We start from the raw sequence: 26,156 nt of genomic DNA on the forward strand, positions 1-26,156 counted from the left end.
AAGAAATAATCACTAAAGAAATACACATTGAGATTTAACTTTATGCATGCTGCTAGGGTCCTAAAAGTCTTCATGTATTTTCTAAATATTTATGTATTTAGTGCTCTTTAAAACACCAATAAGATATTTATGAAACTTAGTTATTGAAAAGAGGACATACTATGTGTTTTTGGGTTGGTGGGGGTGGCGGTGAGGGAATCAATTTGTGGTTGTAATCATTGCCTTTGGAAAATGACCACCATGACTAGTAGTAATTGCTTTCCTGAGCTTATTAGTTTTAATTTTGAAGTCTTTTGAATTCAAGTGTTTCTTTCTGACTGCCCTCCTGTTCGCTACTACTGAAACCACCCAGGAGTCTTTCCTTTAATTAATTAGGGTGTAATTAAACAGCAGGTACCCACGCAGAAGCTGGAGAGTCAGTTCCATCTGTTCTGCAGGGTCTCGGGGTGGTGACAAGAGAGTTCCCCCACGAATTTTACCTTAAGCAGTTTTTGTATTTTAATTTCCAGCAATCGCTTTTATAAATTGCTCTTAGGATTTCACTTGATAATTTAACACTTCAAAATTGGAGCCCCTCCAGCATTTACCCTGAAAACATACAAAAAAGGATTGTGAAAGGGAGGAAAGTGTTTTATAAAATTCACATTGGCAAACACAATTAAAAGAATATATCATTCACCTTATTAATGTAAAACAGTGGGCAGACACCATTTCATGAAAGCAATCAATTTTAATTTGAAGATCCAGGGGATTCACAGATACAGAGAAGATTGACAGTATTCCAGAATGTAGAGGGTGGGACGAGCTTTAGGGGAGGCATATATTACTATCTTATTTTTAGCCTGGAAGAGTCCCTGAACTTTTGAAACCAGAAATGTAATTTTTGCTAAGAGATAATTTCTGGAAACAAGAAGTAAAAAACAGTAACACTTGGATCTCAGATAACAGGACACCAATATCACTTGTTAATGTACATTCTGCTGTTTATGAATCTCTTATTTCTTCTGCAAACCTGAAAGTTTTGTGAGGAAAAGATATCTGAGTCATTTCTTTATCCCCAGAGAAGATACTGGGGGTTTAGTTGCTAGTTGCTGAATGGCAATAATTCAATCAGCTTTTGATTTCTTGCCTATTGTATAAAGCCTACCTTGCTCCTTGACCACAGTATGTTCAGATCTGGAGGGGGCGAGTGCTTTGAATGGTCATCAGGGTCACAGGTTGGTCCTCTTTAAAAATAAAACAGATGTATTCCAGTTATGTTTTCAGGATGCTTACCCCTGAAATAGAAAGGTTTTGATGACTATCATGCAGTGTAGGATGTTAAGGGGGACAAAAAAATAAAAAAGGAAATCCATAAGGTCTGAGTTTGTAATAGATGCTAATTTTGTCTGGATATTAGAAAACCAATTAATTTGCCTACAAGAGTAAACCAATGCCACACTTTAAATAAGATTAAGAACCAAGACACATATTATCAATTATAATTTAATTATTAAACTAAACTATCATTCATTGATTCAATGAAAATGCATTAACTTTATGTGGTGGATAATCACAAACTTATCCCTGCACACATGGAGTTTACAGACCTTTATTAAAACTGACAAAAGATTCTGGGGACAAGGAAATTGCAAAAGAGGTAAGCAGCCAGAGATCCTGTAGTAGAGGCCTTTTACCAAGTCAAGGAAATGACCCCTGAATTGAGTTGAGAACAGTGAGTCAGACTTGGCCAGGTGGAAAAGGAAAGGAGGAGTATCTGAGCGTAGGGTACAGCATATGCAGAAACGGTTTGTAGGTTGCCATGAAACAACAAGAAAGCCACTGCAGTAGTCCAATGAGAAGCAACGGCAGTTTTGGCTAGAATGGCGGTGGTGGTAGGGATGGAATGATGTAAACAAACTACAGACATACATTCCAGTATTTTTACATGATATTGTGATGCTTTGTACATTATTCTGAGTTTCACCAGCTTTAAATATAAACACAAAACATGACTTGTGGAGGACAGATAAAGTGGGATGTGAATAAGATTTCACATGGCACATATGGAAGAATGATTTCTGTCACATAAGGTTTCCTTGCCATTAAAAGTCAAAATGCTATAGATTTAATGCAAAGGAAAGATTAGAAATTTCTATGCTGTCAGCAAGTGAGCAGGATAAGCTTTATAACAATCAAAGAGACGCCAATGAAGTTATTGAGGCCAATATAGTTAATATGTGTGTGTGAGCAGTGATAATATAACAATCTGATTAAATGAATACATTTAATAATGGAAACCTTAACACAAACCTTATAGCAACAACATCCGTATGCACCTAAAGCTGCAAATGAGATACAATTTGTCCGAATTAAAGTGCAATAGAAATGACTGATGATTCGATCTAGTCCAAATATTAACAACTATAGGACATGACATTGTACATTATAGATGCAGGTCATTAAAGGTCATTAACACTATTCACTTGAGATAGAAATAAAACAGAAAGTTCATCAGGAAATTTAAAAGCAATATAATACAAAATTTAGACAAGAAAAAATGATTTCAATTATTCTTAACCATATTTTACCAGTAACATTATGTAGAATAAAATGACATTCTATTTCCAAAAGCAAGCATCCTATAGATGCAGAAAATGCATGATAGTAAATCACACAATAAACCATGTGTGTGTGTCTGTGTATGTGTGTGTCTGTGTGTGTCTGTGTGTGTGGTACCATGGTACTGTAATGTCTATATGGTACTGAATGATGCAGTTATACTACTAAAATTTTACAGAAATAATTAGGCTTCAAATGGCATGTAAATAGTTATGCAGCTATTATTAAGGCCATAATATACATGGGATGGCAAAATTATTGAAATTCATCTGCTAGAATTAATTTTGGAACAAAGATATGATAAAAGAGGAACACCTTGACCAATTGTCCAGTTGTTACATGGTATGTAATTTAAATACAATACAGGATGCTTGTAGTTTTAGTCCACCATTCTCTAGCCCTCTTTCTGCTTTTCAGAGGCCAACACTTGCAACTCTCAGTCTTCACTGTGATGTTTTTATCCCTTTTTAGACTGATACATTTGTACTACTATTTATTGACTCACCAACTCATCTCCTATTAAAGTAGAGAAGAATTTAGCTCTTTGACAACATTGTCTCCCTTCACTTTCTCTCTATACTGTCACCTATTCATAATATTTAATTAATTCAGACAGATTTTATATTGTTATGATTATGCAAATGTCACTCATCATTAAATCCAGTGGTTTTGTGTTACATTCCATTTGTGAACATATATGGTGAACATAACTCCCAGAAGCTATGTCTCATGTACTTGTTTGTATGTGTTGATTGCTCTTCTCTTCTCATCTACTCCAGTTAATTTTTAAAATATCTGTTTTCAAATATTAAACATTTCCACATGCCTCAACTCTTTTATCAGCTCTACAGGCTTTATCACTTATCTATCAGAAACATCTTCCTTATGCATGTCAGATTTTAAATGAGAACTTTACGCTTTTGCATGAATCAGTTCCACTCCCCCACTAAATATCTTTTTTTTTTCCCCAGAATACTGCTTATTCCTATTCCAACCTGAATTCTATACTGTCCCAAAGTCATCAATCTAGTAATTCCCTTACACACTTTCATGGCTTGGGTATCTGTTTCTTGGGTTCCTAAGTTCCCTTGCCTTAATGGAGTACACTTCAAAGTGCACATTTTTAACTTTCTTTCTTCTACTTCACAATTAATAATAAGATCATCTGGGTATGGCATTCAAGAATTTAAAACAATTTTATTGCATAGTATGTACATATTGCTTTACTGTCTTCTAGTGAAGCTAAGGATTCATTTTCGATTCCGGAGTCTTTGCCTGAGACAAGTGTTGCTCTTATTTGGGGGTCTTTTATTTTATCCCTAATGTTAAAAAGTTCACAGTGATGGGATTTAACATTTGTTTTACCTTTTGTAGAAGGGGACACGTTCTATATGAAGACTCGTGTTTTAAGTTCCAGAAGTGTTATTTTATTGTTTCTATGATAATTTCCTGTCTCTCAGTTTCTTCAAAGATATGTGAGACTCCCCACCCTGAGTTGATATTCTAATATACTTATATATTTTGGCTTTTTTCTGCTCTTTTTTTCTTTCAATTTTACTGAGATATACTTGACTTACAGCCCTGTAGAAGTTTAAGGTGTATAGCACAGTGACGAGATATATATTGTGAACTCCAATTTTGTTTTGTTTTATTTTCAGAGTTGTCTGTTCAGTTGATTCTTGCAAATTTTCTATCGGTCTTTTAAAATTTGGGATATCATCTCTTTAATTTCCAAAATGTACAAATCCAAATTTTTCTCAGCATCCTGAATTTTTATTTGCTACATCTAGCAACCTTAGTGATAAGTACATTTGGCATCATATCCTAGTACACACAGACATATAAAATTATAAGCGAAAACTAAACAGTCACAAAACAATGTATCTATCATCTTCCCATGCATTATGACACTTTATGCCCCCCCTTTTTTAATGTTAATTTAAATAAATGATTTCATTACTTATCACTGGGTTGATCAGAGTTTGGTGTGTTTGGGGGAGGCGAGGAAATGCATTGCTATAACATGAGAAAGTAGTGAGCAGTTTTTTCATGGAGGCAACTTCAATTATCAGTATCTGTAGGTTTTTCTCTGAGGTTAGTCAGTTACTAGAGAGAATTCTCCAAATCCTTCACTGGCAAATACATATCTGTGCGTCGGCCTTCTCATGCTTCATGCTAGAGAGAAACCAAGATTCTTCTGGTTAGTGTGTCGTATTTCACATAGACCCTCCATCTTAGTCCTTCAACTTATCACTAGCAATGCTGTGCCTGTTGAGCCCTAACCTGGACCACTTCGAGTTCAGGTTTTCCGGAGAATTAACCTGAGGATGCAGGCATTTTCTTAATTACACAGAGTAAAGGAGGTTTGTCAATTGCACGTCTAGAGTGTATCAGTCAAGTTAGAGTAGGTTTTGCTGCAGTAACAAGCCCAAATCTTCAATCTTAAAACAGCGAAGGTTTATTTCTTAATATTGCTACATGCCTATCACAGACTGAGTTCCGTTTCTGCTCATCATTCAGGAATTTGTGGTGATGGGGCATCAATCATCTTAAATCTTGCTGTATTCCATTCTGGAGAGAACGGAGATTTCCAAAGAGCCTCACAGTGGCTATTTCTTCAGACTGGAAGTAGCATTACTCATCCCACAACTAATCAGCCAGAATGAATCTCACAGCCCAACCTACCATGAGAGTTTCAGGAAGTGCAAATCTATCTTCTGTCCAGGAAAAGAAGAGTAGAAACTGGTTTTGAAAAAAAAAAGGTATTAATTACATAGATATTTAATGACTTCCTCTCATCCCCACCACCTGAGGTCCTTAAGCCTTAGATCTCCCACGGATCTGTGAAGCAGATTGGGTACTTCTCATCGATAAACTTCCCTGTAAGCACATAGATTCTAACTTCTGCCTCGTGGATGTGTCAATAATTGCTGCCTTCCTCCCTTCAAACCTGCTATTTTCATTTCTGCCAGTCTCTGTTCTAGTAGACTTGCACAATTTGATTGTTTTATTTGTCATCTTTGTAGTGTTTTGAAAGGGAACGGAGAAAATTTTTGGATGCAATTGCCATGTTCATGTAGATTTTTGACACACATATGAAGGTATGCAAATTTTGACATATCTCAGTCAAAAGCAGGAGTTGCTGTTAATGTCTTTATTTACAGAGAAGAAACTGCTTCCCCCATGATACAATGCAATTTTTTTATTTCTAGCATTTGGGGGCGGGGGAGCTTCTTTCTTAGAAGTTCCACCTCTCTAGTCACATCACCCATCTGTTCTTGCATGCTGCCTACCTTATCCATTTGAGCCCTTAGCATACAATCAGAACTTTAAAATTCCCAGTCTGATAATTCCAACATCCCTGCCATAGCTCATTCTGATGCTTGCCTTGTCTCTTCAGATTGTGTCTTTTGCCTTTTGTTATGCCTTGTGATTTCTGTCGCTGTCCAGACCTGATGTGCCTGGCTCAGGATTTTCTGCTCTCACAACCTGTGACTCCCTGTGTTCACCCGTCTTCTCTCCAGCCTTGGGGGTCACAGTTGGCCCTGGGTTTGCCTTTCTTATGAATATAAGAAGAGCTGTTGATATTTCAGGCTATTCAGCTTTTTACTCCTTGTTGGAATAGAATGGCAACTTCCTGGTTCCTGACTCATGGAACAGGAAACCGGAAGTCCATGATACTTTTTTTAAACCATTTCCAATTAAGGTCAGAGAGTAAAAGTTCCTCAGTAAAGGAAATATATCCATAAACATATGAACTTTGTGTGTTTATACTCACTCTCAAATAGCACCTAGCAAAGTATCTTGTATCTTGGACAATTTCAGTAAATATTATTTGCATTAATAATTTTTTGAAACTTTGGTATCACAGAGTTGTAGTGAAAGCACATGTAATAATGCATAAAAAGTCATTTGTAAGTTAAATCATTACAGCACTGTTAGATTATTGCAAGGTGAACAACCTTCCAATATCTGCATGCAAAGATACTTGATTTTTGGATACTTGATTAACTTCCTTAATGAACATTCACATGAAGTCCTATAGTGCCAGGTTCTGGGAACACAAAGATGAAGGAATTTCAGTCCCCGTACTTGGAAAGCTCAAAGACTGCTGACAATATTGAGGGCTCTTTCAATATTCTATTTTTAAAACATTTTTTTTAGTATTTGCAAACAAGTGAGCCATGAATTAAAGAAAATATGTCATTGTTTTACAAATGTCCATAATATTAAAAATAATCTTAACTAAAATTTATTTTTAAAACTTGCTCCAGGGTATTCAAGAATCTTTCATTTTAATCCATGTAATACCACAACACTGTTAAGTAAGTTTTATATTTGTTGCCATTCTAAAGATGAATAAACTGAGGTAGAACAGTAGCATGTAAGTTGTCCAATTGGTAGGGTCAATTTTCAAACCAGGCAAATTCTGAAGCTACATTTTAACCCTTATATACAATAATCAGAAAGTAAATGTATTGTTGATGAAATTAAACACCTTAATACATTGTGTTTGGTTCTCTTGTTTATATCCAGAATTTTCAGCATAGCAACTTCCTCAGTGAGGAAAAGGAATAAATAGTCTTTCACACAGAAAGCAGAACTTACAGGGGTTAAAATTTTGGAAGTAAGCTTTCAAAGAGTCTTAGGTTCCAGGTCTGTTCTTTCATTTTCTGGTTTTGTGATGTTCATAATTTTATTTACATTCATTAAGGTTTAGCTTCTCCATTTGTAAAATGAGGGTAGTAATATTGCTTTCACTATGATTGTTGCAAGGATCAAATGAAATAATGTTCAAATATTTTATAAAAGTCAGACACCATAATCAATACCTTTTGTTTTCCAGGTACTACTCTGAGTGCCACACGTCCTTACACCAAAGCTAATTGATCAAGGGGTGAGCACTTCAATTAAAAAGCACCACTGCTATTTGAGACCTTGTATCATAAGATAACTCGGTATCATAAGAGTACAAAGGTTATTTTCTAGATTTTTACCTGCTATTGCTTTTACTAATAATTTCCTGGTCTCATATATTTGTATAGTCTTAACTGATCAAATTTTATTTGGTTTCTTATGAAGTATGTATGACTGCTTTTTAAAAAATCTCCTGCTTTTCTTTTCCCATATTTTTTTCTATATCTGTATAGTATTATCTTGCATTTGTGTCATTTGTAGTCTCTATAGTTTCAAGAAACTATTTTTCTAATGTTAGGGTAAAATTATTCATCAATCCACTGTTTTTTTCAGAAATCATTTGGATTCTGAAAGGGCAAAGATTATAATTATTTTATGCCTACAATGTATACCTAATGCAAGAAAAGTCTTATTGAAGGATAACTTTTGAAAATCCAAGATATACAAATACAAAATAATTTTTAAGATAATTGAGAGTAAAAGTTAAGCAGGTGATCCTTTTAATTCAGCTAGGGATGGTAATAAATGTGCAAAACAATGATGCAGAATTGAAAAATTAAACCATGGAATATGTCATTTGTTAAATAGCTTAATAGAGTCACAAAGAATGATTATATTTGGCCAAGAAACATATGGTTTTTGCCCCCACATCTTATTCAAATTATTATAAATTAATATCTTCTGCATAAATTGTTGTTTAAAAAAACATGCAGAAATATGATAATGTGGATTCTGGAATTTTGCTTTTCTTGCCACTTTTATAATACTGTTTAAAGTTTATGATATGGCTATTTCCCATCCAGCAGTATTTGTAAACACATTTTCTAAGTTGCAAATTTTTAGTTGCTTGTTAGTAAAACAAGAAAACTTGAATCAGTGCACACACTTCCAACATACTGCGATCACTGTCACACTTCCTTCCCGGTTGGTACAGAAATTTTCAAATGAGACCTAAAAGACCCTAAAAATTAAGTTTCCTATTCTCTCTAAGAATACCACCAGTGTCAGAAGGGTAAAACTAAACCAAATTTTGAAAGAAGGTATCACATTAGGCAACTCAAGTTAGACTGAGTGTCCCATTGTAAGTCTTTTATATAAAAGTTTCCTGTGGTTCCAGGGAACTACGCTTTTGGCCTGCTGACTCTTCACAAATTCTCTGCCCAGTACACAGTCTAACACCATTGATATATGTCGATTAACGAATGAGGTCATTGTCATTATTGTTGATAACTATGATACTGCACACTATGGGATGAAGTTTGCTATAAATCAAGGCACTATTTTTTTATGCTTTCCAAAAAGAATTTCTTAAAAAAGAGTAAAGGGATCTCATCTCAAGATATTTAATTTAAAATGTATTCTCTCATGTATGGCTTTCAGAATGACTTTATAGTTCCAATGAACACTGACTCTAAGAAAATGTTCTCCTACATCACTTTTGATACTCTCCAATCCTACATTTTTATGTCAAACATACATTTTTCCCTACTTCACTCAGTCCTTCAGTTGTTCAATGCTCCTTCCCCTAGAGTGGTGTTCCAAGGCGGAACCAGAGTCCCTAGTTTCTCTAAGATCCATATAGGAGTTTCATTCTACATGAGTAACAGAAACACTGGCCTAAACATTCTTACTTTAACAAAGGAAGACAGAAATTGTAGATGCCTACTAAATCTGGGCTTGCCTTATCTTTCAAATGATCAGAACACTGATTTCCTGCCACTCAGCTATGAGAGTATATTTCCCATCCCCTCCCCAGTAGACAGGCCCATGTGACTCACATATAGATAAGGAGATGCAGGTAGATATGTAGTGGGGCTCTCAGGAAACCTCCTTTAAGTGAGGAGGCGCAGCCCTTTTCTCCCTTTTCCATTTCACTGCTTGAAACATGAAAATGATGACAAACTCCAAAAGCATCTCAAACCAAAGGGACAAGGGTTACATAACAGCTACAGAAAACTGATCCCATTGCCTCCCTGGTGACAGTCTTACAGATTCGTGAACACAGTGCCACATAAAGCTGTGCATGCTCTAATAAATGAACACAGAGATCAAAAAGAGGAGCTCAGGCCTGTGCAGAAATTAAGGTTGTTCAGAACATTTAAAAGCTATTGTGAAAACTTTTCTTTCTAGACTACTGCATAGAACATATTAACAAAGCACTGGATCATCGTAATCACTATAACACTAATTTCCATATATATAAAATACATGTAGATGCACATATATGTATTTAACATTATGATATTAAGTGAACTTATTTTTTACATATAATTTTAAATTTAATAGTAAAAATGTTTAGTAAACTATTTAGTATTAATTTTAAGGTATTAGTTAAGTGTTACAGAAATAATCAAGGTTGAATTCTGATAACATTTGTGATTTTGTAACATTCCTTATCCGTTTAGGTTGGCAAAGTCAAACTCTGTATATCCATCCTAGACAAGGGCATCTAACATGAGACCCTGGGTTTACTTCTCCACTTTGAAACTGCTTTGCCTCTCTTTCCTCTTTCGCACTTTTCAATTTAAATTTTCTATGTATGCCTTCATCTTAGCCTGAACATTTTTCCATTTATTTTCTTATCTTCTCTCATACACGTTTCTTCTCTTACTTCTGGGACTTCTTTCACTATTGAGAATATGCTCATCCTGGTTATTCTTACTCTATACTGGTTCTGCCTTGATTTATGCTCCAAGAGATAGACTCCCAAGGACTGTACTCCTAAGGTCAGGGCTTGGTGCTGGCCAGGTTTATATTTTGTTCTGCCAGTGGAAGGCAAGAAGAGGGTATAGGAGGCTGCAGGGAGAGAAGTACAGCTTTTCTTCTTCCCTCCTCCACTGGGGGCATTGTTTCTTGCAGCGGCTGATGGCTGCATAACTCTAGCTCCTTCCTTTTCCTCTTCAGATCTAGGTCTGGGAAGCAGGTAAACATTCTTTGTTGGTTTCTTAAGGACTACCCAAACCTCTGAAAACACTCCCTTTATTTTGCATTATTTAACAGAATGCTAATGTTCATCTTGCCTTCACTGACTACCCACTTCCACAAAAAAGATGCTGTCAATCATTTTCTCCGGTCATGATTATATCCTATCTATCTATGTATCTATCCATCTATGTATCTTTTAGAAGTAAAGTGAATATAATGAGTTTCACACTCACCTACTCAACTACAATTATTCCTCTGAAGTTCCCTTGTGACCTTCTGTATTCTCAATCCAATGACATTATTTATGGCCTCCGTCTCCTTAATATCTCTAAGGTGATTAATTTTGATGACCACTTGCTTATGAATGTTCTTTATTTCACTGTTCTCCTGTGATTCCCTTTCACCTTTCTCTTTCCTTGGCTCTTCTCTGTCTTTCCTCTCTCTCTTCAGTGTGATACTTTTCAAAATTCTACTCATTCTTCCAGGCACTTGCATGAACTTAATGACCATATGTAAATCTGGAAACCTGTGCCATTTGCTGAATTCTGGATCTCATTTAACTGTATAACACAGCCATTCCTTCTCAAAGTCTTAGAATCATCATGATTTCTTCCTTTTTTTCCCTTCACATAAACCCAAGTGATTTATTTCACATCTATCTTAGCTTCATCTCTTGACGCAGTCCCCCTTTTGTTTCCCTCTTCACTTGCCCTAGTGAAGGCACTGTTTCCTCTATTTTGTATTATTGTAGGAGTTTCCGCCCAGATTTTTCTAACTATGCTTTTTCCTGTGTATTATATTCTACCACAACGTCATGACTTTTCTGCTCAGAATTCCTTATTGGCTGTCCATGGCATCAATCTAAACTTCTAAAGATGATGCAAAAGATTCTATTTCATTTGGCCCCAGTCTGACTCTCAGGTTAATCTCAGTCCTCTCTAATTCCTAACTCACTTCACTGTTTTCACTCAACCTGTCCCTCAGTCTGGTAAACAAGCTTCAAGTCTAACTTCGTTTCTCAAAGGCATGTCTGTATCTGAGACAACGCAAATGACGCTCTGCTTCCTGATCTCCACTTGAGAGTAGTTTCTCCCTCCCAGGACTCCAACACAAACGTCATTTTTTTTTTTAAATTACTGGCTGCCTTCCTTTAGAGACAGGTACAGTCCAAATCTTATTTCACATAATATTTTGTATGCAACAGAAGACAAGAATTATGTTATCACTGTATTCCTCAGAATGTCCAGCAAAGCACCTACAAGAATGGTGCTAATCTGATTAATTTACATTTTGATGGATTCAGCTCACTATGGCTCACAGAAATGCTCCTGTGACTGTTGCCAGATTCCCAAAATTCTCAGCATTAAATCAATTAACCAAATCTTTTGGAAATGCTTTCTTCTGTTATAACCTAAAACAGGGTTGGTCGTTGCTCAATGTAATTGGATGTGCCAAAAGTTCAGTTGTTCTGATTCTCCATGGACTACCTAGACAGATGGTCAACTGGCTGGAGCCCAGAAATGCTAGTTCTACCTATTAAGAACCATCAAAACAACTAACTCTTACAAATTCTGACAAAACTATTACATTTTTATTGTGCTGATTTGCTTAGAGTTGCAACCATTTGCAAATAACTGTATTTCTTAAGGAAATGTATTTGGATAAGTGAAAATACTTTAGAACTTGAACTTCAAGAATCACAACATTAGAATGTCTTCCTAGTTTTGATTTATTACTTTCACTTTGAAATTTTTAGTTAAGTACTTCATAATGTGGGAGGGGGCACTATACCTTGAACTATTACAATTTAATCTTGGTTTAAAAAGACTAAGTTAGAAACTGTGCAATAAAGGGCATTTACATCACAGCAAAGTTAAAATAACTCAGTCAGTCTGCAAGTAAGTGCCCAAGTACCAGAGGCAGGTAATACAAGAATCCAAAATGAATTCTATTCTCAGAGGTGACAGAGAACTGATTCTCCAGCATGCTTGGAGGAGGCCCTAAGGTTAGATCAACTTGGATGGAATTTCCTGTTTTGCTGCATGAAATTTCCATGAAGAAAATGGAAGACGGGAGAAGAGAGAGGAAAAAAATGAATAAAAACAAATGAAAAGAAACCCACAAAAAAATTGCATGGTTTCAAATTCCAGATATAGAATTTTAAATAGAAATAAGTAAAACCACATTAATGTTAGATATCCCTTTCAATTTGGGTTTTATTTGCACAATGGTGAGCATGTTCACACGTGCATTAAACAAAAACGAACTGAAGCAGCAATTTGATTCAAAAAGACTAAAATGACCGTTTATTTCTAAAGCACAAGATGTTTGAGATCAAAGACATGTATCAGATGAACACCTAAACTCTAAAATGTGACTAGTCTGTCCCAACTCTATCATTAAAAATTAATAATACTGGTATTTCTGGGACTCTGTTTAGAAGCAGTTATAGTAACAGTTATATAATTTTAAAAATCTAAAATTTGGATTTTTTTTTTATATTTTGACTCAGGCCTTCTGTTCTTAGCTTGTAAAGAAAATACTTTCTATGGGATTGCCTATATTTCTTTACTTCAGCAACATAGCAGCAAGCCCAGAGACACACAATCTATAAGAAAATATAAGAAGTGTTTATATAAGTATTAAATTCCTACTAGTTCAAACATCTGCTGTATTATTTTCAAGTTCATTTGAGAAACATTTCAAAACAAATAATGTTATTAATTATCCAATGGCAGTCGTGAGTTAAAAAATGTAAGGAAATACAAGGAAAGAATAATATTATACGAAATCACATTCTCCAATGTCTATACCATTTTTTCAATACATTAAAATAAGAAAAAAAAATACTTCCTTCCCCCACCAAGAGAAGGAAGAGGAGGAGAAGATCAGCTTTTCCAACGCCAGACTGAAAACCACAGGGTAAAAAATTCATAGCTGTAAAGCTGTGAAGGTTTTTATTCTTAGAAGATATAAATCAGGATTACTATTAGGTCAAGAGCATTACACAGAATTTTAAAGAAAGCATTAGGTGGGTGGTAACTGCCATTACTTTGTGCCCATAACCTAAAAACAAATTAGCTTTGCCTTTTACCACCATCAAACATATCCGCAGAGTTACGGAAAAAAATGAGATTTTCTTGCTTGCATTTTCTTTCTGGACGAACAATTATGATTAGTAAAATCACACCACCTTCGTGAAGGCTTTCATCCAGCAAATACTTGTGAGCTCTTGACATGCATTTCAGGTACCAACTTCTTCTCAAACTTTATCTAATTGGTCTGGGGCTTATCGTTCTCTCATCATAATATTCTAGCACATAATTTTTAAAAATAGAGTGGCATTCTATTTGTTTTATGTCACGTCAAATGTTTTTTTCTTAAGAATCACATGGAACACACCAAGGGAGGGAGAATTTTCAAAACTTAAAGAGACTGCAATAAGACTTAGAAAGAGCAGAAGAAACAGCAGAAAGAAGCCACTACACTTCGACAATCTAATGCTTTCAGGTGAAAAACTTCCTTGTTTGGCTAAACCAAAGCATGGGGTAAGCACATTGGGCTGACCCTGTCCTGTCTTCTCCATCGAGTTGCCTGTGCAACAGTCAAGTCAACCCTGCGGTGACCTGTGTTGATCATCAAGACGTCTGAACTAAACGGTTCTGCCGTGCCAGGAGGGTCTGTTTGCTTGGACATACAGGCACAGCAAGACACGCACAGGAATATTAATTACGGAGATGAGCGAGGAGAAGAGGACACATGCTGGAAAGCCCGCAGAAAGAAGCCGTCTCATCTCACGCAGAGTCTACAGCACACACAGCCGCTCTCCTGCTCGCTGAGCACAGGCGGAGATGCGGCCCCGCTGCTTTATGTTAATTAGAGAATAAATAAGTGGCCAACTGTAGTCTGCGGGCATATGTTGGTCAACCGTCTCTGCCTAATTAGGTTGTAAGCCCACTGGGCAGGGGCCTCATTTAAATCTACGTTCTGGAAAGCACTTAGTGCCTTTGTTGAAGCCTAGTGAATTGCGAGAGACTAGGGCAAATGGCTGAGGGTTAATAAGTAAGAAGAAACTTTAAGAATGTGTGTGTGTGTGTGTTTAGCATCCTTTGGGCAAAGAATGGAATTTTACTTTTGATAGACTAATGCCCCATATATATCTCTATGTAGCTTAATAAGCATATGTGTAATTTATATAAAATTTGGATATAATTTAATAGATTCACAATAAAATAAATTCTATAAAACATTATATGTAGAATTTAGAAATTATGTAGAGCATTTGTAAATGTAATAAACATAAACATCAGACGAAATAGATACTAGTTCAAGTGCCAGAATATGTATACCATATACTGGTTGTGTGCATGGGTGTTATAAGTGTGAGTGTGTGTATTTGTGTTTACAGGGTGCAATAATGCAATGTATGGATGCATTTAACTGCACACATAGTTGGCTAAATATTCAGACACCCACTAAAATGTCTAGGCAGTGATGTTCTGTCTTTTATATTTTTGTTTGTGGAGTTCAGGGAAGTCTCTTGTCTCTTCCTGTATCCTCTGATGTCTGTCACTCCATCATGTCTGCTGCTCTTAGTTTCAGAAGAGTGGGATTAAGTGCCAGTAGCAACGGGCAAGAGAGTGGAAATTAAAATATACATATTTATATATGTGTGTGTGTTTATATGTTTTTGTGTGTTTAAAGACTACTTCTTTCCTGTGCGGAGTCATCATTCATTTCTTTAAACTCCCACAGCATTAAATTATATACTGTCTTCCATTTACATGTGTGTACATGTGCATGCATCTGTCCGTGACACGTTTTTTTCCCTCAAGAGGCTATAAGACATCCAAGGATAAAGACTAAACTTTGTCTTACATTTTTAGCATTTCCCCCTAGTGCTAGCCAAAGAAATTTCCAACAAATAGTTGATGGTTGACTAAAACTATGTTTACGTACTGTGTATTTTTAAACTTCTACATTAAGACAAATTTGCTAATTGCATGAATACTTAAACTGCTTTATACTTTGATTCATTATAAATATTAGTATACACATCATAGAGAAGGAATACAACAGTGGCTCTGGCAGGAAGTATCTGGTTTAATGTATTTGCTCACGTACAGTTATCATAGAATGTAGATATTAATGTCCTTCAAACACTTATTAGAAAAATATTGTCTAAAACACCTGCTTTTTATTTTCTCTCCCCTAGATTTAAAGAAATTTGACATTTTAGAATATAATAGGAAATATATGTTAGTCTTAAGGCCAAATTTGTATCTTCTTCCACAAATCTCTTATGCTGCGCGGTGGGGGCCCTCTGAAGACAGAAGGCAGGCATTTGGAAACCGATGGCAAAGATGGTCAACAGTTTGGTTACTGTCCTCTTTTATATAGAGAAGAAAGTAGGGATTTAAAAATTATTAGATCAATTTATTCACTTAGGAATTCCCTTTAGTAGTATATTGTTTGAAGCAGTTACCCTCAAATGTCAAATTTTTCTGACAACGTATCCATACCCTGCTTGTTCATTCTTCCATCTGAAAGTTTGTTCAACATTGCTCTCTGCCTCCTCTTTCTGCCTCCACACGGTGAAAACCAGTGGCCCCCAATGTAATAATTATCCTGGCTTAGACTCCCAGGAATAATTCTAGGAAAAGAGGCCAAATTCTCCCTCAAAAATCCTCAGATACTCCAAAGCTAACCAAGGACTCAATAACGAAAAATAAACTCTGGCTTTGGTTCTGAATCTTGGCCTCAGTCTGCTCTTCTACTTTCTATCTCCCTTCCCGTTCTCCACGTGTTACTTCTTCTAACTGAGCTTGGGTACACTGTGTTTACCTCTTTAAAAATACATGACTGTGTTCTGGTGACTTTCTGGGTACCACAGTCACCATCTACAGCTAGAGCCTAATATAGCCCTTGCTGATTTGCTCTCAGAGACTGGAGAACAGTAACTGCCCACAGCCTGGAACCTGGAGTAGGGCTTCTCATCAACAGAGCACCTGCCGTCGGCTACTATCCTACTGGGGTTTCCATGCTTAGCTTTCCCTGGCAACTGGAATATTCTTTTCTTTGTTTTTAATTGAAGTAGAGTAGGTTTACGATGTTGTGTTAATGTCTGGCATACAGCATAGTGATTCAGTTATACAGGTATATATTCCTTTTCATGTTCTTTTTCACCATAGGTTATTACAAGATATTGAATGCAGTCCCCTGTGCTAACCAGTAGGACCTTGTTATTTATCTGTTTTATATACAGTAGTTAGTATCTGCAAATCCCCAACTCCCAATTTATCCCTCCCCCGACCCCTTGTTCTCTTCACAGATAGAGGCAGATGTATATTTGTTGCTTGGTCTTAGACTTTGTCTGGTCTTCGTTCTCCTTTCTCTGGAATTAGTAACTCTGTTTCCAGCTTTTATTTTAGCATCTCTTTGGATGACACACTTGCCTCTGGAGGTGCCTTTTTAAATCAATAAATGTATCAAGAGTTGGTAGTACCTAGGACTGGATGTCGCCTGCCTGTCCTTTCCTTTTCCATTTGTATAATTCCTTCTTACCCATGATTTTTTAAATGTCTTCCTCAAAGAAACTTTGTAAAATCAGTTTATACCCACACATCCATGAATCCTCTAAATGAAATCAATCTTTACCATTTCTTCTCCTTCAACACTCTAGCCATCAATCTGTGTTTTGGAAACTTATATGCTACCTCCCTAATTAAATAGAATTTTCTAGATATTGATAATTTAAATTATTATTGCAATTTTAATCTAAATATGACCATACACCAAGCACTTGATAACCACTTTATATTCATTATCTCATTTGCTTTTTATGATATCCATTTGTAGTAAGCATTAGGCCCATTTTTAATGCAGAAAATGTGCATTAGAGAGAGTAAGTTCCTCGACCAATGTCATCTAGCTAGTAACAATAGAGCCAGATCATTTGTTTTACTTTCTTGCTTACCATTTTGTAGCATATATTTATGCTTTTATTATCTACCTCCCCTTCTACCAGAATATAAATCCTTAAGGGCAGAAATTTTAATCTCTTCTGGTCACTGTTGTGTCTAGAACAATACTTGGCCTCTAGTAGGTTAAGCCTCTCTGTTTCTCTCTCTGTCTACACACACACACACACACACACACACACACACCAATGCATCGTAAAATAAGTAAGTAAATTACCTAAGCTCCAACTAAGTGTAAGGCAAATGCTTTTTATCCATCAAGGCCTGCCTCAAATGCTGGGGCTGTGAATCTTTCCTGGACCTTTCACTCATCTCCCAAACTGGAAGTGATCTTACCCTTCCATATACTCTGGCCCTTTTCTGGCTCTGATCTGTCTTATAGTTCATTATTTACCTGTTGGCCTAAGCACTAATAAACATAAAGCATTTGTCAATATTAAAAAAAAAAAAAACTCAAAATTTAAAAACTTTTTTAATTAAAAAAATTTTAAATACATATTTATTTTGGTTTTCTTTAACCAGCTCTCTCAAAGAAGACAATGAGGAAAGAGGTAACGAGGCAGCCTCAGCTGTGCCTAGATTTCCAAAAGTCACTTTTCAAAGAAGGAAAGGGCATCAGTGGCCAGTTGGGAGACTTGGCTTTGTTTTCTGTGACTTCCCTGCTGCCTCACAGGCATGACAAAGCCAGTGTCAGGCACATTCCTCCTCTCTAGGAAGGTGTAGTTAAGTGTGACTGGTGAAAGAAAGGAGACCATTGTTCAGTGGAGCAAAGCATCATGGGATTGATGGTCCCGGCAGAGGTTCCAACACCCACCAGGCACAGCTGGCCACCAGCAAGGCGCTCCTGTGAGCATGCTGGCCCCCACACTGGCCCCACCTATGCTTTCCCCTTGAATGAATAGATGGAAGGAGGATAGAAATATTCTATTCTATACCTGTATATATACATAAATATTCTATTCTATACATGTATACAAATATATTCTATAGAATAGTCTATATAACATATTCACTGTATATTATATAGAGAATACATATAATCTCATGTTGTACCCCTTTCCTTATTTGTTGATTGATTTTATATGTAATCTACATATATACAGAGAGAGAAAATACATAGAATATAACATATAATCAATCAACAAATAAGGAAATGGTAAAACAATCTAACCACCTCTTTCATATATAAAAATTATCCAAACCATATTTTATCATTACTTTTTAATTATTTAAAAAATTAGAAGATATAGATAAAATAATAAGATTCTTTGTAAAGTATCTACATTTTTCTTTGTTTATAATAAGTGAATAGGGCATAGATGAAATCTTGAAAGCAACAAGAATCCAAATGCTAAGAATATGAAAGTGCTAATATTTTTTGTTAAATGGTACTAATGTCTAAAGCCTCTAGGGCACATTTGAGAAACTTTCTAAGAAAAAAAAATTTTAATTAACAAAACTGTGCAGACACCTTGTTGAGCTGAAACTCTGAGTTAAATCATTTATTTTATGTTGTTAAAAAAAATTAGCTTGACAACACCAAACATCTTTCCAGAATCTTCTGGAATTTTTGAACTTTCTATTAAGAAGTCTAAGTTTTTCAAATTGTTTTTAAATATTCTGATTATTAATTAAAATGTGCATATCTGTATTTATACCTCATTTATGTTTAACAAGAAATAATTTTCCAATGATTTCCTTAGCAGAAAATAAAACAATACTGTAAACTATCAAAAAAAAAAAAAAAAAGGCAATAACAGTTCCACTGGAAACAAAACTGACTTTCTTTTCTAAGGACTAAGACAATACCCATTCAATATCATGATTTGATATTGATTTCATGAGGTTTGGTTTTCTTCTTTCAAGGTTTGGTGAAACCACCAATGAAAGGCAATGAAGTCACAAGGATAAAGACGATTAACTCATCTCTATCTCCTTTTCATTTTCTTTTGAAACATTTTTATTAAGTAATAGTAGGTCTAGTGGAATGATATATTTTAAATAGGTAGAGTTAATAAAGTAAAATATCAAACAGGACATTATATTTGACTACTAATTGCCCCGTCTACCTGTTGCTCTTGTTTTCATCAAACATAGTATCTCTTTCATATTTACCCATAAGGAAAAAAATTCAACATACTTTTTAGATTAAAAAAGCACTTTCCCCTTATAAACAAATTATATAACCTGTAAACAGCCTCAGAACTCTGAGGAAGTTTGTTGCAGGTAAACTGAGTTTGAACATCAACAGTGCTTATACACTGATTTTCAGAAAAGTTGGTAAAGTTGTCTAAATGGAATGTTTTTAATAACTTGCAAAGACCGCCTAGAGGAAAATAAAGAGCCTCATTACTCATGGATGCTAATGAATCCACTTATCCGTGAGGCAATGATATTCGCATGTCACCTTTACAGACCTTCCTAGGTGATTTAGCATATATGAAAAGCAGTATACACTTCCCTCATTGATTAGACTGGGCTATGTTAAAATTAGCATCTCTAATCAATTGTTTAATCCAGCAAAAAATAAGAAGTATACTAAAACATGACCTCCATTTTAAAAAATATCAAGGGGAAATTTACTCCTCATCAACTGCTTTTCCTGTATACAGAGGAGTTCTGATGTCCGGTGAACAATGGAATAATTAGGCCATCTGCTGGCAAGTGGCAAACAGGCAACCTTTATTCATCCAAACTCAACTAAAGCCACCTTGGTGGTACTTCAGGGACTTAAGGAGTTGATTAGCCAAGGGTGTTTTGGTTTTTGCTTTTTTTTCTTTTTCCCTTACCCACGTTAATTGGTAATCTTTCACTTTAAATATTTTCAGTCACAGTAATTTAACTTCATCACTTTAAACCCTTCTAATTGGGGTAGGGAGTTACAACAGGAATGCAGGTCTACTGCTTGCATCATTTATGTATTCATCTAATATTTACTGATGGTCTGTTACATAGAAGGTAGCATTTTAAACATTAGGGATGAGGCAATATACACAACTTCCTTACTCTCAGAACAAAAATTCTAAATGTGCAGGTATTAACTAGTAAAATCATAAAGAATAAACTTTTCTTGAAGAATGAGTAAACCACACTGGAGTGCCTCACAGTTTATAGTAGATGCTACAGTATTTCAGTTTGGTTTCTAGAGAGAAAGACAAGGGTTCTTTAATCTTTGTTCTGGAAAAATACTAACTTATTTCATCAGTCAATGTCAACCAAATTGAATGAACAGTGCTAAAATTCACTTCTGAGGATTCTCGACCCTTGTAAGACTAACTCGAATTCCAGTGATCTTCTCAAATTGTAGCAATCCATGGAAATGATATACCCGTGTAACGAGGGATTTCAAGCTGACTTTCCTTGAAGCAGAAGCCGACTAACTCTCCTCTTGATGTGAAGGACGGAACAGGACAGTCCAGCCTGGAGGATATCTGCATTAGGTCATTCTGAGTATAATTCATCGATGTTACTGCTAAAGCTTCTGCTAACACAATGGAACCTGTTCTCCAGGTATACTGAGGACTTCAATTTTCTGGGGACTTCAATTTGGCACCATTCCCAGTATCATACTCACACACACATACACAAAACCACCTTTATAGGCTCATTTCTAGTCCATAAGATTCTGCAGCAGAAACAAATTATCTAATTAATACCCAAATTGCCTAATTAATACTCAAATCACCCAGTTAATATCAATTCTGAAACAGTTTTATTTTGTTGCTGTCAACATCTTTCTTCATGAAATTCTTTGCACGCTAGCTCCTATTCCCATTTTTCTCTATAGATTTCATTCACAAACAATTCACGTCTCAGCCATATAAGTTAATAAATCTCTTTTATTCATTCATTTAAATGGCATTAAACTCACTGCAAATCTTTATTGTTTGATTGCAATGGGCTTGACTCTCTTTGGGCTTCTGTAGCCACCCCAGTGGGCCCACTGAGAGGAGAGGAAGGGGATAGGATACCCCAGGGGAATTTGTCCCTTGAGTGGCATTTACATATTTAAAGGAGAAACCTTTTCTAAGAGGTACCAACTTCAGATATGTCTTCAACTGTGCCTGAAATTAAAAAATTAAACCTAAGGGGTTTTTATTTTTAGTGAGTGAGGTACTGAGGCAGAAAAGATAACAGCCACCAGAGTTATCTTCCTAAAACAGAAACACAGAACTCCCAGTGTCCCTACATTGCCTGTAAGAATGCAGGCCATCTTCTCTTACAGTCTGCATGCATCCAGCCCGTCCTCCTAACTGGTCCAAGGCATGAGAATAGGTAGAGAAGGTCTTCCCAGCAAACTTCTAAAAGAAGTCTTGAAAAGAAATCTTCCATCAAGGCAAGAGCATCTGGTCACAGTGGTGGAGACTGGGGAGTGATGAAGGAATTGCATCATGGGAAGAAGACAGTTACACTTCAAGACAGGGAGGGCAGAGTCTTGGGATGGTAATGCCAGAATCTGTCCGGTTTAGTGTGGTATAGCAGAGGACCAGGAGTGCTTGAGTTACAGGAACCAGTGTCCATGATGCTGCTTTGGGTTGCTGATTGAAGAACTGCCATCATTAGAGTATGGCTTTTATTGGCTTTGAGGCTACTGGTCAATCTAAACTATGAGAAGAGGAGCCCGGCTGGTTGAGAGCAATGGTCTATGTCTTATGTATTTCCCAATGCTTGGTACTCCTTGACATACATACATTCCACCATTAAATCATTATATGACTTTAGGTAAAATATTTCATCTCTGTGAGCCTCACTTTCTCTGTTAGATAGAGGTGATGACAATACCTGTCTTGGAGCAGTTCTGAGAATAAGGTGAAGTAATGCATATGAATAAACTTTGTGGTTCTTAAAGCTTTACATAAATGTAAAGTATCAGACGTTGGAAAGCTGTGCTGCACTACTAATTCAGAAATATGTCCACACATTAATGTTTTAGTGACTAAAATAGAATACTAATTGTGATATTGATGTTCTTCTATTTAACAAAATAAATAACATCACTCGCAAGTATATATATATATAGATATATAGATAGATACATACACACACACACACGTACACACACTGCTCCCATAAGACTCAAAGTTATTTCCAGTTTGAATTGAATACAAAATGTGGCCAGTAAATATTTTGATGTTTTTTGACTTGCTCAACTGCACAAAAGTTGCCTACCACTCATCTATAAAAATAGGTCCAAAGCCAGTAGTGGGTCCTACAAGATAATTGCAAGTTAGCCCACTTCTCCAGCTTCATCTTGCTAGATTATCCTGACTGTATCTTACCACGTCCTCATCTATACAGTCCCCTAGATTTTATTCAGTCTGTGTCCTCTTATTCTTCCAAGCCTTTGAAAATATCAAGCCCACTTTGAATTTCTTATCACCATTTGTTTATTTCTTTGATAAAAAATATTCTCGTCCTTCAAAGCCCAATTCACGTCTCTGTGAAGCTATTTCCAATTCTTAGTCAGTAATAGAAAATCTTCTTTTATGTAGCCCTTCCTACCCCTATTAAACACTGTATTATTTTATAAATGCTTATAAGTATTTAGTATAAGCCTTCTCATTTAAATTAAACTCTCACAAAGGGTAGGAGTATTTCTGTGTACATCCTGTGTCCCTGGGCCTAGCCTGGTGCTCGGCACTGTTGCGACTCTGTTACTTAGCTATTATTATTTCTACTGTAGTCATTGATAAATACATATTTAAATATGTGTTTACTTAAATATGTATACATATTTTTTAAATTTTCTAGTAACTCATCAAAAGTTTGACTATGAGCTTCAATTTTACTTTTTCTCTCTTTTTTGGACAGCTGTGGGAAAAAAAGACAAGAAAAGACCTTGAAGAAAGATTCTTATGACTGCCAGGTACATAGTCTTCCCAAAAGTACTCTTCTAAAAGCAGAATGATTAGTCCTTCCCGGTATACAGAGAGGGATTACTGAGGCCTAAGGGACAGAGAGATCGAAGCATCATCATGGTAGGGGTGGTTAACAATGGCCTTGAGGCTATCCATCAATCTAAATGGAGTGGGCAACAAGGCCAGAGAGGACCAAGGAAGCTCTGAGGTGGTGACTGTGTTTCTAAAGTGGAGTCCATTAAGAGGCAAGGATACTTTGAGCAGGTGGCCGGCTAGTGAACAGGTTTGAGAAGCAAAGACTGTGCACAGCCCTAGAAGGGAGAACAGAAGGATAAGAGAAAGTTCAATTTTGTCTGCAGGATCAGGCAAATTCTTGAGCGCAGGGAGAGCAGAATATACAGATATCAGATTGTACAGGTGGGGGGTTGGGGGGGATGCAACAAAGCAATGTCCAAAACTGCAAAAGTACAATCAGTGTTTTAGAGTAAAAAAAAATTTAGTCAGATATACAACACATAATGAATCTGGACTTGAAAAAATATTTTCGTACATAAGTTTCCCCTAAAATCATTAGTGTTACAGAGAGAAAAAATAACTACGTAGGCTAAGACTAACTTTCTAAATCTCCATGACTAAAATACTTTACCAAATCTGGGTGAAAAGATATTTGCAATTAGATAGTTTTTAACTTGCTATGCATGTGAGTTATACTGAGTGCTAGTTATGAGTTTGGCAAAATGATATGTCATTTTCTCATAAAGGTGTACAGTTTTTTTTTAAATGGCTTTCAAATCAAGGAAACCAATTTGCATTTTATTAAAAAAGAAACAATCAATACAGGAGAGGGTGAAAAATTACGCCATTAAATATGATTCTCATGACTGTTCAGAAACTAACTTTGACTCCAAGAGACCGTTACGCAGTAGTCAATACATACCAGACACCAAGCCTGATGGAATTTGCAGCTTTAGTTCACCCGGACTGCAAAAGTATGGTGACTGCAGCACTGACATTGGAACTTTGTACTTTAAGCAAGACTCAATTTAAAATCACATAATGTAGCATATTCTTCCAAATGGTCTTAGATCAGGTTCCCTAGAGCAGAGCCTGAGACAGGGACTCAGGCACAGGAAATTTATTGAACCCACTAGCAGGAGGAAAAATACTCTGAAGGATTACACAGGACAGGGAGAGGGGAGGGGCCGAGCAAAGATGTGTCTCCCATAAAGTGTAGACTTGGCCTGATCCACTGTGGAAAGCAGGCCTTCTGGAGGATACACTGCAGTTTGCTCAGCAGACCTGCCTTGCTTTGAGGCAAAGGGGCTGGGCTTTTCTGTCCACTGTGCCCCACATACGTCAGACCCTGGTCCTGTGAGAAGAGGGATGTGGTTGTAATCTCTCCAGCATATCCAGGCCAACGGCATTTCTCTGGAGACAGAAGCCCTTTGAAGCACCCTAGTAGCACCTGTGGCAAGAATGCTGTGGGGCCCAGTGAAAGGAACCTGAGCTGAGCACCCCAAAGCAGCTGCTGTTGCTGGTGATTATTTTTTGTCTCGTTGCAGAAAGAATTCAGAGGTGAGACAGGGAGGGTAAGGAAGTAAAGTGAAGATTTATTAGGAGACAGATAGTACACTCTCCAGGGGAGAGCGGGCAGGCTCAGGTAAGCAGCTGCCCCGAGCTTCTTTGGCAAGTTGGTTGCATGGGGTGTAAAGATGAATGGGGGAATATTCATTGGGGAGGGAAGAGTTTGGGGTCATATTCCCTGATTTTCATCCCAACTCCACCTTCCCGAAAGGAAGAGGAACTTTTGTCCTTATTTAGTCTGGATCAATCGGAAGTGTCATGGAGTTGGGTCATGATGGGTTCTTCTAATCTGCAAGGCTAATTTTATTGTAATGAGGGCATAATGAGCAAAAGGTTACACTGGGACACTGGAGATTCTTGCCTTTTCCCACCTTTCTTTGCCTGCCTCCAGGACACTTGTTACCCCAAAATGTGTGATCTCTTATCAGTCCAGAGATTCCTGGTTTTCTGTCTGCCCAGGGACCCCTGTTGTTCATAAGATATACGATTTCCTGCCATTTAGCCTGTGCCCTACTTTTTCTGCTCATGTCTAGTTATCTGCCTGCTCTAACACTACTGCCAAAATCCAATGTACATATACCAAGTTTAAAGAATCATTTCTGTGATTAACACCCATGTAGTTACCCTGATCATAATTTGCTTTTAATATATTGATTCAATAACTATATAAATAAATAAATACAAAGAACTTAGGGCCAAACATTCATAAATTAACTAATGATATACTTTCTTTAGGCAGATGAAACTTTATAAACCACCACATTTCCATTTTTGTTGGTGCAGTAAGTTCAAACTTAAATTACTGGAAAAAATATTTTTCAGAGTTTAACGATTTTTAGTTTTCTTTTTTTAGCTTCATTCAGTTCTATTAGATATGTTTTTATTTTAAGGAATCTCAAAATTCATATTCTGGAAGTAGGCAGTGTATAAATTATAAATAAGGTAGCACAAGATAGAATGAGGCCAGCTGAAGCCTCATACCCTCTATTCTTTGACATCTGAAAAATACTAGCTACCCACACTGGAAACATCTCCCACTTTTTCCTGAGCCAATGCTTACTGACTTTTCAGACTTTATAGCTGTGTGTATTCAGGTAACACACATAGCTTTGCAAGTGCAAAATGAAATGTTGCTTATAATGGTAAGAAGTATGTTTACTTCAGATTAGTTTCTGATTTCAGTTTAAGGAACATTTTGGGGAAACAGCCACCTGTCACTGGAAGCATGCTATTCACATACTCATTCCACCAAAAAAAAAAAAAAAAAATATATATATATATATATATATAT

At 36.3% G+C, this 26,156-nt stretch overlaps 1 long non-coding RNA gene across 1 annotated transcript in view; it reads right to left on the reverse strand.

Annotated features, from left to right (window-relative positions):
* Positions 1 to 26,156, reverse strand: part of LOC123616488 (uncharacterized) — a 161,842-nt gene that overhangs the window by 58,982 nt on the left and 76,704 nt on the right. Inside the window, exons 5-8 of the long non-coding RNA XR_012499508.1 lie at positions 5,287 to 5,343; positions 4,562 to 4,776; positions 1,148 to 1,277; positions 402 to 588 (exon numbers count right to left, since the gene is read on the reverse strand). This is a non-coding gene — a long non-coding RNA (uncharacterized LOC123616488). The remainder of the gene's footprint in view (positions 1 to 401; positions 589 to 1,147; positions 1,278 to 4,561; positions 4,777 to 5,286; positions 5,344 to 26,156) is intronic.

This window comes from Camelus bactrianus, chromosome 2, assembly GCF_048773025.1.
Source record: "Camelus bactrianus isolate YW-2024 breed Bactrian camel chromosome 2, ASM4877302v1, whole genome shotgun sequence".
In the NCBI taxonomy this organism is placed as follows: domain Eukaryota; kingdom Metazoa; phylum Chordata; class Mammalia; order Artiodactyla; family Camelidae; genus Camelus; species Camelus bactrianus.